The following is a 17,041-nucleotide window of genomic DNA, read 5'->3' as shown; positions in this document are numbered from 1 at the left end:
AAGAAAAGATCAGTTCAGGCCAGGGGCTTACAACTAGAAGGTGAAGCTAAATAAAGAAGAGACCTGGATTATCTTGGGAAAATGAGACTGGGTGGATTGGAAGGTGATGGGGCCTGGGGAACACTGAGAATGCCGGTGGCTGCAGATGGGCTGGTTCAGTGCTGTGTCCACCACAGACCCCAACCTGCAGAGTTTCCTCCCCATCTCCCCCTATTGGCCAGATAGTTTGGAATCTTCTAGAACATCATCTCTAACCTGCAGAAGGCAGCTTTCTCCTAACTGCCTGTCCCTAGAAGGCTTTGTCATCACTGCATGTTGGAGTTAGTTCCAGCGGAGTGCAGAGGAATCCAGGAACCCCAGACAAAACCTGGGCTGGGCACTGAGCCCCATGACCCCTGAGTGGAAGGGCCAGCTCATGGCTGAATACTGCTTGTTATGCACGCCTGAATTTCCCTTAAACCTGCAATTGTTTTGTTTGTCTGCTATCTTATGGGATACTAATTACATCCTAGGGCTACTGACTTCTAATGAGCCAGTACCTAGGACATTAAACCTGGACTCACTTCTTCTTCTTAGAGATTTTATTTTTGAAACAGAGCATTTTAATATACAGGTGCAAGATAAATTTTCATTTAACATGTAATATTCCTTTGTGGATCAACACTTCATTATGCCTGATTATTCCACCACATTATGAGCTTTGTTAAAAGAAGAAAAAACAGCTTGTCTTCCGGATGGTTTAAAAAAAAAAGGAAATAAAATAAACCAACTGAATATAAGTGATGCTATATATAAAAGGGGCTATGGGTTGCCGTGGCAACCAAAGTTCTAAAAATGACGGAAAGAAAAGAACATCAGGTTGCTGTGACAAATGACACTCGAAGTGACAGGTTTCTTGTGGTGCTTGCTTTTAATTAATGCAGCTCTGTAAGAAACATTATTGAATAATAGACTAATGTGGAAATCAGGGACCTGGCTTGAAGATTTGTTTTTCCAGCACTGGGATAACTAAAAAGAGGATGCAGGGAACAACGGGAGAGTGAAGCTTCACAGTGAGAGAGGATGCCTAATGGTGGTTCTCTGAGATCACATGAGAAATGCATGTACCACACTCTCCTGGGCTGTGGAAACAGCTATCTCCAGCTCAGTCATCAGAGTGAAGCTAAAAATACAACAGTCACTACAAAGGAGAGCAGTTGTGTAATATACAAAATCACTAGCTTAAAAATAATTTTTAATACATCGTTTGTACTGTTGGTGCTTTTTGGTAAGTGTTTTAATGTCTGCTATTTAAAATGAAAACAGATATATATGTGTGTGTGTGTGTGTGTAAACATATACACACATATTTATTTCTCCTTTGGTAACCTATTTCTTTCAGCAGAATAAGATCCCTCAACACTCAATTTCTAATGAATCATGCTTCCCACATCAGGAGTCTGAATGGGGTCCTGCTCAGGTATGTACAGATATCAAAACATACAGGGAATATCTCTATAAGACAATCAGTGTATGATACACATGGAAGAGAAGATATACAGACTCTTCCTATAGTGGTGGAAATTGAAGCAAATAGAGGTAGGACAATGTCCACAGGACATGAAGCTGAGATGGATAATGAGGTCTGCACACTCCCATTACCCCACCTCCCTGCCATCTGCTCTGGGCCTGACCCCCATGGGCTCCTTGACCTGGGTCAGGCTGATGACTGGTGTATCTAATCACTTATTAGAGCCTCAGAGCAACTCTGTAAGGAAATAGACACAGGAAAACATGCTCAAAGGAGAGCAAAAAATCACTATAAATAGTATGGGTGGTGGACCCGTTTCTTATATATACTTCAAGCTACAGTACGTTGAGCTGACCATATTTTCCAAATCCTTATAGCTTGTCTTGTTGGCTTCAGTCTCCCACCTCCCAGGACAGCCCCTCATCACTGTATCTCTACACACGCATGCTTCCTTCTCTGATAACTGTTAATAGCTCATCTTACCTCTTACACTGTGAGCTCTTTGTGGTAAAGTAAATGTCTTTCCTCTCAGCTCATAAAAGGGACTTAATACATTTTTTTAAAAAATAAATTTATTTATTTATTGTTGGCTGCATTGGGTCTTTGTTGTTGGGTCTTCGTTGCTGCACGCGGACTTTCTCTACTTGGGGCGAGCAGGGTCTACTCTTCGTTGCGGTGTGTGGGCTTCTCATTGTGGTGGCTTCTCTTGTTGCAGAGCTCGGGCTTTAGGCGTGTGGGCTTCAGTAGTTGTGGCACTCAGGCTCAGTAGTTGTGGCTCACGGGCTCTAGAGTGCAGGCTCAGTAGTTGTGGCATACGGCTTTAGTTGCTCCACGGCATGTGGGATCTTCCCAGACCAGGGCTCGACCCCATGTCCCCTGCATTGGCAGGCAGATTCTCAACCACTGCACCACCAGGGAAGTCCTCAATACATTTTTTTAAATGAAGGAATAAATAAGTGAAACAAACCTACATGTGTAGGTGCCCTCAGAGTTTCATAATTATAGTTACATTAGTTCATCTGTCCATCCAACATTTTTTGGGGCAGACCTTGTTTCAACGACTGGGCAGGTGTGGTTGTGACAATGAGACAGCATCTGCTTTGGTACTGGCATTCAGAGGGCAGCATGAACAATCAAGGCAACAATTAAGACAGCAGGTGAAGCAGTACAATAGAAGTATATGCACAGTTGAATTTGGTAGGATCCAGGATTCTCAGAATTGGGGGCTTTCCATGAGAAAACAAAACTTGAAGAGAAGCTTAGGGGGAAAGAGTTAGGTAGGCAGAAAAAAGTGAAGACTCTTCTAGATCAAAGAGGCACAAACCAGCCTAGGATATTTGTTGAACCTGCTAGAAAAGATGTGGCTGGAATGCAGGTGTGTGTGGAGGAGTGGAGGATGGTGGAGAGGCTGTGACCTTGCAGCTCATGGAGGGTCCTGCTCATCCTGTCCAGACAGGCGGTGATTCCAAAGCTAAGGGGGAACATCTGGGTCTCTTAGCAATTTGCTAAGTAGTTGTGGCGTACGGCTTTAGTTGCTCCACGGCATGTGGGATGTACATTTCATGTCATGAAATTAATATCAGCTCATTGTGAAAATGTGGAAAATATGACTAGCAGAGGGGAAAAAGCACCAATTGTCTCACCACTAGAAATACCCAGTATTAACACACTTTAATATATTTTTTCACAGCTATGTGGGTATATGTACACTTTTTAACATATAAAAGAGGTAAACCCTTATAATTATTATTTTTTAATTTCATGAATCCTTGGCCAACTTAAGGAAAGTTTGGAAGTACAGTGCAAAGAATTTTTTTTCCTGAACCATCTGCAGGTAAGTTGCCCACCAGGTGCATCCACCCATATTCTTATACAAGGACATTCTCCTACCTGACCTCAATTTAACACAACTTGACAGAGAAAATCATGAAACTAACATTAGTACATAATCGTCAGATCCAGAAAAAACAATTTTTCCCCAGTTGTTCCCAAATATCCTTTTAAGAAAAAGGACCAGGTTCAGAATCACGTGTTGCATTCAGCTGTTATGTCCATTGTCTCCTTCAGTCTGAAATGGGTCTTCGGTCTTTGTGGGACTTGGATGACCTCAACACTTCTGAAGATCTTAAGGAACTTCTTGGGGAGAAGGTCCCTCAGTTGGGGTTCATCTCCGGTCTCCTCATGATTGGAATTGATCATGGATATTTGGCAGGAACAACATGGAAGCGCTGTGTTTTCTTCCTGTTCCATCCTATCAGGTGGAGGCATCGTTACTGGTGATGTTCATACTAATCATCTGATTAAGTTGTCAGCTGGGATTCTCCACTGACAAGTGACTGTGTAAGTCCTTTGTAATTGATAAGTATTTTCTATGGAATATTCTTTCTGGAAGACAATTCTCTTGCATTTCTGGCACCTCTGAGAGGCACTGACTCCCTTTTGTTCTGGTCTGTCTTTTCAAAAAACCTGTTAGACGCAGATAATGTTTCCCTCTGGAGCCGGGGCAGCTTTGTTCGCTATCCAGAGTAATAAAGATAATGTTTCACTCAGGGGCAAACTTTGGGCAAATTCCTTAGAGGCCATTATAAAAGTTTGGGGGTTTCTTTTTTTTAATTTATTTTATTGAAGTATAGTTGATTTATAATGTTGTGTTAGTTTCTGGTGTACAACAAAGTGATTAATTTATACATATATAAAATACTTTGCATTTGTTAATCCCAAACTCCCAATCCATCCCTCCCCATGTCCCCCTTGGCAACCACAAGTCTGTTCTCTGTGTCTGTGAGTCTGTTCCTGTTTCATAGATAAGTTCATTTGTGTCATATTTTAGATTCCACATATAAGTAATATCATATGGTGTTTGTCTTTCTCTGTCTGACTTACTTCACTTAGTATGATCATCTCTATGTCCATCCATGTTGCTGCAGATGGCATTATTTCATTCTTTTTTATGCCTGAGTAATATTCCATTATATACGCACACACACACACACACACACACACACACACGCAGCATGTCTTCTTTTTCCATTCATCTGTCAATGAACATTTAGGTTGTTTCCATGTCTTGGCTATTGTAAATAGTGCTGCTATGAACATTGCGGCACATGTATCTTTTTGAATTATAGTTTTGTCTGGGTATATGCCCAGGAGTGGGATTGCTGGATCATATGGCAATTCTATTTTTAGTTCTTTGAGGAACCTCCATACTGTTCTCTATAGTGGCTTCACCAATTTACATTCTTACCAAAAGTGTAGGAGGATTAAAAGTTTGGGGTTTTCTAAACTCAAGGTTCCTCAGCTGTGATGTGAATCTGCTGTGCATGCAGTATTCACCTGGGCCACTTCGAGTTGTCCCTGTAGGACTTGGGGACAAGGGTATCCAAGAGAAACATGAAGCTCATGCTGCCTGCTGTGCAGTGAGTAAAAAAGTTCTGAGTTTCTTCCAGCCTCTGTGAAACTATCAGCAACTAGCTAGTTACATTGCAAGGGTAAAAATTCAGAGCTCTTGAGAACTTTGAAACTATATAAATATTCCTTCCTCATCAAACTTAAAATGTATTTATTTATTTTTATCTGTAAGGGCATATGGCTTCCTATTTTTACAGAAGGTTACAATCCACTACTATTGTTATTTCCTTTGATGCACAGATCAAACCCCCTGATTTGGCCAATGGGAGCCCTTTCAAGTTGATTTCCGTATCTCTTTGATATATTCTCATTATTCTTTGATCACTTGTTTTCTGGCACAAAAAAGATATTTTAGCTCATCTGTATTTTTCCTGCCCCTCCCCTTGATCCAGCCCTTTCTCTAAGGAGCTCTAGTTCCATTTAGTGGAATATGGTATTTAGAAGCTATTGTGTGGGCTGTGAGAAGTGGCCAAGTACAAGGAGTCATGATCCCTCAAAACTACCTGACTTCTGATACTAACTATTAGTTCAGGGAGTACCCAAATCACCCTCAGGTTTGATAATTCACTAGAAGGTCACCAAACTCTCTGAAAGCTGTTATATTCATGGTTACAGCTTATTACAGGGAAAGGATACAGAGGAAATCATCCTAGGGAAGAAGGAGTGCAGGAGAAGGGCCAGATGCAGGGTCTCCACTGTCCTCTCCCCTGAGTCAGTAGGATGGGCTATACCCTGGTAGCTATGTGTAATAGTGCACATGAGTATTGCCAACAAGGGAGCCCACCTGAGCTTTGATGTCCAGAGTGTTTGCTTGGGCTTCATCACATAGGCATGATCAATGGATTAATTGGCCATGTGGTTAATTTCAATCTCCAGCTACACTGATACCATGTGACTCGACTCCAAAGCCCTCACCCTGAATCACAATGCTAGTCTTTCTGAAAGGCATGGCCAGCCCCCACCCTAAGATTATAAGGATGTGGCCAGGTCCAACACTAACTCACATCGTCAGACTATCCAGCATGACCCACGGCCCACAGGCAGACAAAGACAATCCTACCAGGCATAATATTCCAAGGATCCAAAGATTACCTCCCAGAAGCTGAGGGGCAGAAGCCAGGCCTTGTCTTTGGGCTAGGTCAAATTCTTCATGACACATGGGCACTAGGTTTGCTCACTGGTATTGGGATGCTAATGGTCCCAGACTTTTTTAGATGACAGAGTTAGGGAACAAATGTATGTACACACACACCAACTTACATCTTTATTCATTTTTTTTTTTTTTTTAATTATTTTATTTATTTATTTATTTTTGGCTGTGTTGGGTCTTCGTTTCTGGGCGCGGGCTTTCTCTAGTTGCGGCAAGCGGGGGCCACTCTTCATCGCGGTGCGCGGGCCTCTCACTATCGCGGCCTCTCTTGTTGCGGAGCACAGGCTCCAGACGCACAGGCTCAGTAGTTGTGGCTCACAGGCCTCGTTGCTCTGCGGCATGTGGGATCTTCCCAGACCAGGGCTCGAACCCGTGTCCCCTGCATTGGCAGGCAGATTCTCAACCACTGCGCCACCAGGGAAGCCCTCTTTATTCATTTCTTTGTCTCCTATCTGTCTTCTGTATGTCTGTCTATTATCTATCTATCTATCTATCTATCTATCTATCTATCATCTATCTCTCTCTATCCCTATCTGTCAATCTACTATCATCTATCTATAAATCCATCCAAGCATCCATCTGTCCAGCATATCTATCTATCATCTATCTATCTATCTATCTATCTATCTATCTATCTATCTATCTATCTATCTACCTATACATCTATCCGTATTGAAAACCATGACTTCACATCAATACCTCCAATACCAGTCCAATACTGGTTTTCTCCCTTTTAAGCGCACAGGTTTAGCTGCTCTGTGGCATGTGGGATCTTCCCAGACCAGGGCTTGAACCCATGTCCCCTGCATTGGCAGGCGGATTCTTAACCACTGTGTCAGCAGGGAAGTCCTGTCTGCCGTTATTCTTGATATATTTCCTTATATGATCAATCCCCCTGTATTAATCAACCTCCCATCCTTACCCCCACACTCTCCCTGCCAGGTGTAGTTACCTTCCTAATCCTGCTTGCCCTCTGATACCTCATGCTGGACCACCCCTCCAGGAGGAAACTGCTTGCCATCTTCGCACCCCAAGCCCCAAGACAGACCACTGTTCTGTGTGGATGCCATTCCCACCCCACTAATGCTCTGAGACCACATAGGAAGAGAAAGGGGAAGAGGGAGAGGAAGAGCACTACACTGATTTGTTAGCATAGCTTTTTCTGACTATATAAAATAATACTTGCTCATTGAACAGGTATTTGGAATATATAGAAAAGTATAGAGAAGAGGTTAAAAGTTATCTACAATTCTACTGTTCAGAGATTTCCAATAACATTTTTTTGTTTTCCACTTTGTCCTTTTCCTAAGGACATTTAAAAATAGTTGTTAGCATAATTTGTATAATTGAAATGGAGCAGGACCCTGTGGAGCCCTCCCAGGTACAAAGCCTTTCTGTGTCTCCCATTTCTTGTTTTAAGGAAATAGGCTTCATTCAGCCTCCTTGACCTTCCCTGAGTTCCAAAGGGTGGATTCAAACAGTTCTAATCAGGGAAGGGAGGGAATGCAGAGACAAGGGAGGAGCAGTCAAGAAACAATAGTGCAGCCATGGGGCAGGGTCCTGGTTCCCCCTCAAGGGATACACATAATAATATCTTTGAGTGCTTCTGCAGGAGCTAAGGCCCCCACCCAGGTGGAGGATGGTAACTTCAGGCTGAGCACAAGATTCCTTGACCACTGCCCTGTTTCCTCACTACTAACCAATCATGAGTCTGCACACAGTGGAAGGTAATGAAGACACTGACCCCCTCCCCATATGATTCTCCCTTTAAAAACTTTCATGGTTGAGCAGAATCTTTGGAGTTTGTTTTTGGACATGGGTCCACCTTCTCCCCAGGTTGCCAGCCTCCTGAATTAAACAAGCTTTCTTTGCCAACCAGCTCCTGTCTCTCGAGTATTGGCTCTTATGCAACAAGCAGCCAAATCTGTAACATAATATTAAAAACAAAACCAACAGAAAAATGTAAACTTGTTCAAGACAGTTGTTGCTATAATGAGGGCAAGTGCTGAAACAGAACAACCCTGACAATTTTAATTCGTTATGATAATTTTAATTCATTATGAAACATGGTGAGAAATCACTTTTTAAAAAAATATTTATTTATTTATTTAGGCTGTGCTAGGTCTTAGTTGTGGCATGCATGTGGGATCTAGTTCCCCGACCAGGGATCAAACTGGGGCCCCCTGCATTGGGAGCATGGAGTCTTACCCACTGGACCACGAGGGAAGTCCTGAGAAATCACATCTTAACTATAGAAAAAGACTGGAGAAGTGTATTTTCTGGTACAGGATAAGGGTAAGTACGGAAGCAAAGAATGAAAGGAAGCAATTCAAGGCCAAGACTTACTTAAGTTTGCTGTAAAGGAAGAACACTCCTCTACTCTCCATACTCTGCTTCACTTTTGATACTTCTGACACCAAATGTGTGGGGGTTTTCCCCATGCTGAGGAATTCTGCAACGCCAGCTGGGTGTCCTACAGTTTAACTCAGTTCTGACACCATCTACCTGGATCTGTGTCAGATTCCACAGGATAAGGGCTCAGGCCCACAGCCTGACACCCCACACCCCTGGGCCAATTGCAGGTCACTTGTTCTTCTGACTGACCAGCTGAAAATCAGAAGTTTCCCCTCTGTGAGGTCAATTAATTTACTAGAGGGGCTCACAAGACTCAAAAAACAGTTTACTTACTAGATGGCCAGTTTATTATAAAGAAAATTAAAGGATACGAATGAACAGCCAGATGAAGAGAAGCATGGGGTGAGGTCTGGAAGTGTCTTGAGCACAGGAGCTTCTGTCTCCATGGAGTTTGAGGTGTGCCACTTTCCTGGCCAGTGGAGGCGTTCTCGTCCACCAATGTGGAAGCTCTCCAAACTCCATTATTTTGGATTTTTATGGAGGCTTCCATAAAAGTTCCAACTCTCTAATCATGTGATTGATTCCTATGGCAACCAGTCCCCATCTTGCAGTTATCTGAGGGGCTTCCTAAAACTTACCTCATTAACGTAAACTCAGGTGTGGTTGAAAGGGGTTTGTTATGAATAACAAAAGCACCATTTCACCTTTATTGCTCTGGAGCTATTTGAGGAGCTGGGAACAAAACTAAATATTATAATAAAGCCACTATAGGAAGGCTTTGAGGGTTTTAGGAGCTATGTGCCAGGAACCATGGACAAAAACCAAATACATATTTCTTATTATAAATCAGAAATACATATTTCTTATTATAAATCAGAACATCACAGTTGCAGGATCCACTGATAAGACATTTGACTAATTGCTTAAGTTTAAGATCCAAGCTATTTTAGGTTCTTAATTGAGATTGAGGTTTGTTTGGCTTGAGAATGCTTTAGAGTAACATGTGGGTGTAGTGTTTGTAAACTCCAGCTTTTTAAACCTTGCCCTGTTGTCTTCTGATATGGCAGAAATCAGAGGCCTGCCTGATTTTCTTGGTTGTATTTTTGTATACTGTTTGGATGTTTTATCTTGTTTTGATAACTTGTATTTCTAACATCTCCTCTGTATTGGGCACAGAGAAGGGGATTGTGAGAGAGAAGCCAGTGATAAATGTAATTTGTATACCAGGACCCACAAAATGGAGGCTGCCCCAGTGGCCTGGCAAACATCTCAAATCTAAACCTGTCACCCTGCAGTTACAGGAAACACACCTAACAACAATCACAATCCTCCAACTCAACTTAACTATCCTACTTTGCCCTAGAAAAAAGGACCGGCTGACCTTAAAGGAAACCCCCAGCCTCTTAGCCAACCATGCCCTGTTAACACGTTGCCTTCTCTAAGGCTCTATAAACTTTGCTCTTGAACCAAATCCCTGGGGAAGAGTGCTATACGGCTTGGGAGGCACCAGATTCCCCCACTTCATGGATTGTTTTCCCTTGAATAAAGGGCATCAAACTCATCACTGACTTGTATTACTTTTGTCACTTGGCACGGAGAGTTGCACTTGCAGACCCTATTTCCTGGGTTGCCCTGGGGTAGAGTTTCTCAGCACAAGCAATGGTGAGATCTGGAAAGCAGGGGACAGCCCGCATTGGTGATGAGACAGGAGGATAAGAGCATAGCTGTTTTGGAAAAGGACGAGGGAATGGCCTTTGGCAAAACAGGCCTTGCAAGCTAAAGAACAAAGGCCCTGGGGGCCTGAATCCCAGGGACAAAAAGCCAGGCTCACAGGAATAAACAGTGAACTTTACTTCTGTTATACTCACAATTATACCTAGTTGCTACAATACAAGAAGCTCAACTATAAATTTTAACTTTATCTATTCCTGTGTTTTCTTGCAGAAAGTTCTCATGTACTCCTTTTCCCTCACAGAAGCACTCCCTATTCCTGATAGATAGGCACCCTGGAGCCACTTGCTGCTGATCAAAGAAGTTTGACGATTTGTGGAAACTTACAGTGATCACAAGACAAACCTACCCTTTTGTTATAAAAGCAACTCTACTTGGGAAGCTGGCACTTTTTTTCCCTGTGTTCTCCCTTGTGCACAAGCTATCTCTTTTAATAAAAAGATTTCCTTGCTGAAGAGTCTTGTGGAAGCCTTATTCATGTCTATGGTATTGCTGTCCAAGAATCTGGAAAGGGTCTGATAGCAGTGAGGTCAGCTTCTTAGCTCACCAGGGCATGACTCCCAAGTTGCTTGTGACTTTTGGGAAAGAAAAATATCACCTGCTGTGTCAGTAAAAAAAGATGTTGCAGCCATCAGCCATCACATTACAGCCTCCCCAATGGTGCACCCTGAGGAGGCTCAGGATGAGAAAGCACAGGATACTGGCGCACATAGCTGAGGTGTATATTAAAGGAATGATCTCAATGAGCCCAAACTTTGCATCTTCCCAAACATAGAAAAGCACTAAATTCCTTAACTTCAGATGTCTGGTTTTCTTTAATTAACAGTAATGTTTTTATGTTCTGACTACCTGGTCTTTGTTGCAAACACTCCTATATACCCTGGCTCCCCCACTTCCTCTTCAGAGCAGTCCCTCAGAGCTATCTGAGAGTCCTGTCTCCTGAGCTTGAAGTCCTCAGAAAGTCTGCTGAATAAAACATAACTCTCAACTTCTAGGTTGTGCATTTTTTTCAGTTGACACCATTTTGCCCATTTCCAGGTCCTCCAACTCCCCCAAATTGACTCAAGCCTGAATTCCTACATTAAACCTTTCTATTCCCTTAATTTTTTTGTAGTGGCTCTGTTTTCTGAACCAAAACCAGATTGATACATTGGATAATACACTTTTTCCATGTAGAATTTGTTAAAATAAATTTCTAGGCCCAAGACAGAGCTTCCCCTGCTTGGGGTGCCCCACCAGTGATCTGAAACTTAGGTATCTTTCCTACCCCTGTAAATACTTTGCTTGACCAGAAACAGTCTATCCAGTTAGCCAGTGCCCAAGCCAAGCCAGCTCTGGGCTCTATAGTATTTCCTTGTTCCTTCTCACCCTAAACAAGGGTGACTCTGTGGCCCCAGCCAATCAGGTATTTTCTATTCATCTCTTCCTTGTTCCATTCTTCATCCTATAAAATCTTCCTGCGTTACTGCCTTCTGGCCCATTTGGCAGTTCTCTGGACTCAGGAGAAGAGAGACTGCTTGCTTCATGAAGTGTTCAATAGAGTTTGTTTTTATCACTTACATTGTCTTCTTTAGTCATTTGTAACAAAGTTTATGCATTCTTAAGCCATATAGCATGATTATGTAAGCAGATAGGGTAGCGAAAGAGAACCAGGCATGGCTTTCTTGACAGAAGAGAAGTCATTTTCAGCCTAAGCCATTTTGGCATATAAGCCTGGGCATAAGGCTTGCCCTTGAACAGGCCTGAGTACTTGATGATCTTAAAAGAACAAATGAATGCAGGAACAAATAACTGTTATCAGGTAAGAGAAGTCATAATAGCAAAGATAACATATCAGTGGTAAAGACTCCCAGTTCTGTTTCAATGGTAAAGATTAGCCTGAAGCCTCAACCACCAGATCAACAGGAACTTAAGTGATGATGATGTTGACGTTTTCTGATCCTCATGACTTCAATCAACTAAAGCTTGGACTCTGCCCCAATTCTACACTGAGCGCTCAAACCCCTTCATGAATATGCATGTACGCTTAGCTTAACACTTCCCCAGTTGTGCTGTTTGGAGAGACACCACTTTGGGAAAGATTCCCCAGTGTCCTCCTTACTTGCTGCAAGTAATAAACCCTTCCTTCTCCCAATCTTTGGCTTGGATATATCTTTTGGCTTGACACCCAGGAAGAGCTGAACCCAGTTTTGGGGTAACAATGATCTTTGGTGGAGTGTGGGTGTGTCTTTTCATCTGCTTTGCCCTGAGGTCAGTGAGCCCTGCCAAGCTGTATGCACCTTATTTGTCTTTAATTATTTATTTGATTTTTACTTCTCTTCCACTTTCTACAGTTTCTGCTTCATGAAAAGCTAGTCATTCTTAGCTCTGAGCTCCCTTTCCTGTTATTAACAGTGCTGGCTTCTGTGTCATCCTATCGACATGTTGCTCTGCTTCTGAGAGTACCCTTTAACTCACCCTCTACATGATGGATTCCATTTTCTGCAATGTTGAGTCTACTTTTTACACCCTCACAAGGCTTTTCATTCTTCATTTGGCACTATGTTTCATTTTCAACATCTTTTTTCACACACTTTTCATCTCAGCCTCTTCTCCTCATGGATTACTGCTCTTGTTTCATAAATGTCATGTAGTTTTGCAGACAGTTTCAGGCTGAGGTTGTCCAGGTGAGTCTGTGGTTCCAAAATTCATTTTCAGGGGCCTGCTGTTCCTCTAGGCCTCAAGATGATGTTATTATTCCCCTTTCATAGTGTTTTGTTACAGACCACAGGGTGCTTTTGTCTTTATTCATTCTCAAAAATGAAAGAATGGTCAGCTTACAGGCATGGGGTGTGAAACTGAACAGGACCCCATGGAACTCCTGGGCATGAAAGCCTTTCTGTGTCCCCGTTTCTTGTTTGTAGGGAATACCCTTCAGCCTCTATGACTGTCCCTGAGCTCCAGAGAGCAGGTTCAAGCAGTTGCTAATCAGGGAAGGGAGGGGATGTAGAGACAAGGGAGGAACAGTCAAGAAACAGCAGTGCAGCCTTGGGGCAGTGTCCTGGTTCCACCTCAAGGGATACACACAACAATATCTTTGAGCTATTTACAGAATTCAAACCCCCAACAAATGGAAGATGTTAGCATTCTTCATTCCAGAGAAGACAACCTGAGGCCAGATTAAAGGAGTGCAGGCCCTGCACATACAATGATTCTTTTTTTATTTTTTTAATTTTTTATACAGCAGGTTCTTATAAGTTATCTATTCTATACATATTAGTGTATATATGTCAATACCAATCTCCCAGTTCATCCCACCACCCCCGCCCCCCGCCACTTTCCCCCCTTGGTGTCCATACATTTGTTCTCTATGTCTGTGTCTCTATTTCTACCTTGCAAACCGGTTCCTCTGTACCATTTTTCTAGATTCCAAATGTATGCCTTAATATACGATATTTTTTTTCTCTTTCTGACTTACTTCACTCTGTATGACAGTTTCTAGATCCATCCACATCTCAACAAATGACCCAATTTCATTCCTTTTTATGGCTGAGTAATATTCCATTGTATATATGTACCACATCTTCTTTATCCATTCATCTGTCAATGGGCATTTAGGTTGCTTCCATGACCTGGCTATTGTAAATAGTGTTGCAATGAACATTGGCATGCATGTGTCTTTTTGAATTATGGTTTTCTCTGGGTATATGCCCAGTAGTAGAATTGCTGGGTCACATATTAATTCTATTTTTAGTTTTTTAAGGAACCTCCATACTATTCTCCATAGTGGTTGTATCAATTTACTTTCCCACCAACAGTGCAAAAGGGTTCCTTTTTCTCCACACCCTCTCCAACATTGTAGTTTTGATTTGCATTTCTCTAATAATTAGTGATGTTGAGCAGTTTTTCATGTGCTTCCTGGCCATCTGTATGTCTTCTTTGGAGAAACATCTATTTAGATCTTCTGCTTATTTTTTGATTGGGTTGTTTGTTTTTTAATATTGAGGTGCATGAGCTGTTTATATATTTTAGAGATTAATCCTTTGTCCATTGACTCGTTTGCAAATATTTTCTCCCATTCTGAGGGTTCTCTTTTCTTCTTGTTTGTAGTTTCATTTGCTTTGCAAAAGCTTTTAAGTTCATTAGGTCCCATTCGTTTATTTTTGTTTTTATTTTCATTACCCTAGGAGGTGGATCAAAAAAAAAAATCTTGCTGTGATTTATGTCAAAGAGTGTTCTTCCTATGTTTTCCTCTAAGAGTTTTATAGTGTCCGGTCTTACATTTAGGTCTCTAATCCATTTTGAGTTTATTTTTGTGTATCGTGTTAGGGAGTGTTCTAATTTCATTCTTTTACATGTAGCTGTCCAGTTTTCCCAGCACCACTTATTGAAGAGGCTGTCTTTTCTCCATTATATATCCTTGCCTCCTTTGTCATAGATTGTTGACCATAGGTGCGTGGGTTTATCTCTGGGCCTTCTACCCTGTTCCATTGATCTATATACCTGTTTTTGTACCAGTACCTTACTGTCTTGATTACTGTAGCTTTGTAGTATAATCTGAAGTCAGAGAGTCTAATTCCTCCAGCTCCATTTTTTTCCCTCAAGACTGCTTTGGCTATTTGGGGTCTTCTGTGTCTCCATACAGATTTTAAGATTTTTTTGTTTTAGTCCTGTAAAAAAATGCCACTGGTAATTTGATAGGGATTGCATTGAATCTGTAGACTGCTTTGGGTAGTATAGTCATTTTCACAGTATTGATTTTTCCAATCCAAGAACATGTATAACTCTCCATCTGCTTGTGTCATCTTTGATTTCTTTTATCAATGTCTTATAGTTTTTTGAGTACAGGTCTTTTAGCTCCTTAGGTAGGTTTATTCCTAGGTATTTTATCCTTTTTGTTGCAATGGTGAATGGGATTCTTTCCTTAATTTTTCTTTCTGATCTTTCATTGCTAGTGTATAGGAATGCAAGGGATTTCTGTGCATTAATTTTGTATCCTGCAACTTTACCAAATTCACGGATTAGCTCTAGTAGTTTTCTAGTGGTATCTTTAGTATTCTCTATGTATAGTATCATGTTATCTGCAAACAGTGACAGTTTTACTTCTTCTTTTCCAATTTGAATTCCTTTTATTTCTTTTTCTTCTCTGATTTCCGTGGCTAGGACTTCCAAAACTATGTCAAATGATAGCGGCTAGAGTAGATATCCTTGTCTTGTTACTGATCTTAGAGAAAATGATTTTAGTTTTTCACCACTGAGAATGATGTTTGCTGTGGGTTTGTTGTATATGGCCTTTATTATGTTGAGGAAGGTTCCCTCTATACCCACTTTCTGGAGAGTTTGTATCATAAATGGATGTTGAATTTTGTCAAAACTTTTTCTGCATCTATTGAGATGATCATATGGTTTTTACTCTTCAATTTGTTCATATGGTGTATCACATTGATTGATTTGCATATATTGAAGAATCCTTGCTTTCCTGGGATAAATTCCACTTGATCATGGTGTATTATCTTCTTAATGTGTTGTTGGATTCTGCTTGCTAGTATTTCATTGAGGATTTTTGCATCTATATTCATCAGTGATATTGGTCTGTAATTTTCTTTTTTTGGAGTATCTTTGTCTGGTTTTGGTATCAGGTTGATGGTGGTCTCATAGAATGAGTTTGGGAGTGTTCCTTCCTCTGCAATTTTTTGGAAGAGTTTGAGAGGGATGGGTGTTAGCTCTTCTCTAAATGTTTGATAGAATTCACCTGTGAAGTCATCTGGTCCTGGACTTTTGTTTGTTGGAAGATTTTTAATCACAGCTTCAATTTCATTACTTGTGATTGGTCTGTTCATATTTTCTATTTCTTCCTGGTTCAGTCTTGGAAGGTTATTTCTTTCTAAGAAATTGTCCATTTCTTCCAGGTTGTCTGTTTTATTGCCATAGAATTTCTTGTAGTAGTCTCTTAGGATGCTTTGTATTTCTGCGGTGTCTGTTGTAACTTCTCCTTTTTCATTTCTAATTTTATTGATTTGAGTCCTCTCCCTCTTTTGCTTGATGAGTCTGGCTAAAGGTTTATCAATTTTGTTTATCTTCTCAAAGAAATAGCTTTTAGTTTTATTGATCTTTGCTATTGTTTTCTTTGTTTCTATTTCATTTATTTCTGCTCTGATCTTTATGATTTCTTTCCTTGTACTGACTTTGGGTTTTGTTTGTTCTTCTTTCTCTAATTCTTTTAGGTGTAAGGTTAGATTGTTATTTGAGATTTTTCTTGTTTCTTGAGGTAGGCTTGTTTGGCTATAAACTTCCCTCTTAGAACTGCTTTTGCTCCATCCCATAGGTTTTGGATCATCGTATTTTCATTGTCATTTGTCTCTAGGTATTTTTTGATTTCCCCTTTGATTTCTTCAGTGATCTCTTGGTTATTTAGTAATGTATTGTTTAGCCTCCATGTGTTTGTGTATTTTACGTTTTTTTCCCCTGTAATTGATTTCTAATCTCAGAGCGTTGCGGTCGGAAAAGATGCCTAATATGATTTCAATTTTCTTAAATTTACCAAGGCTTAATTTGAGACCCAAGATGTGATCTATCCTGGAGAATATTCCTTGTGTACTTGAGAAGAAAGTGTAATCTGCTGTTTTTAGATGGAATGTCCTATAAATGTCAATTAAATCTGTCTGGTCTATTGTGTCATTTAAAGCTTGTGTTTCCTTATTAATTTTCTGTCTGGATGATCTGTCCATCCGTGTAAGTGAGGTGTTAAAGTCCTCCATTATTATTGTGTTACTGTCGATTTCCTCTTTTATAGCTGTTAGCTGTTGCCTTATATATTGAGGTGCTCCTATGTTGGGTGCATATATATTTATAATTTTAAAAGAAGATAATATTTATCTTCTTCTTGGATTGATCCCTTGATCATT

Source organism: Eubalaena glacialis, chromosome 2 (assembly GCF_028564815.1).
Source record: "Eubalaena glacialis isolate mEubGla1 chromosome 2, mEubGla1.1.hap2.+ XY, whole genome shotgun sequence".
Classification (NCBI taxonomy): Eukaryota; Metazoa; Chordata; class Mammalia; order Artiodactyla; family Balaenidae; genus Eubalaena; species Eubalaena glacialis.
The sequence above is the reverse complement of the archived record's forward strand: the minus strand, read 5'-3'. Positions refer to the sequence as shown.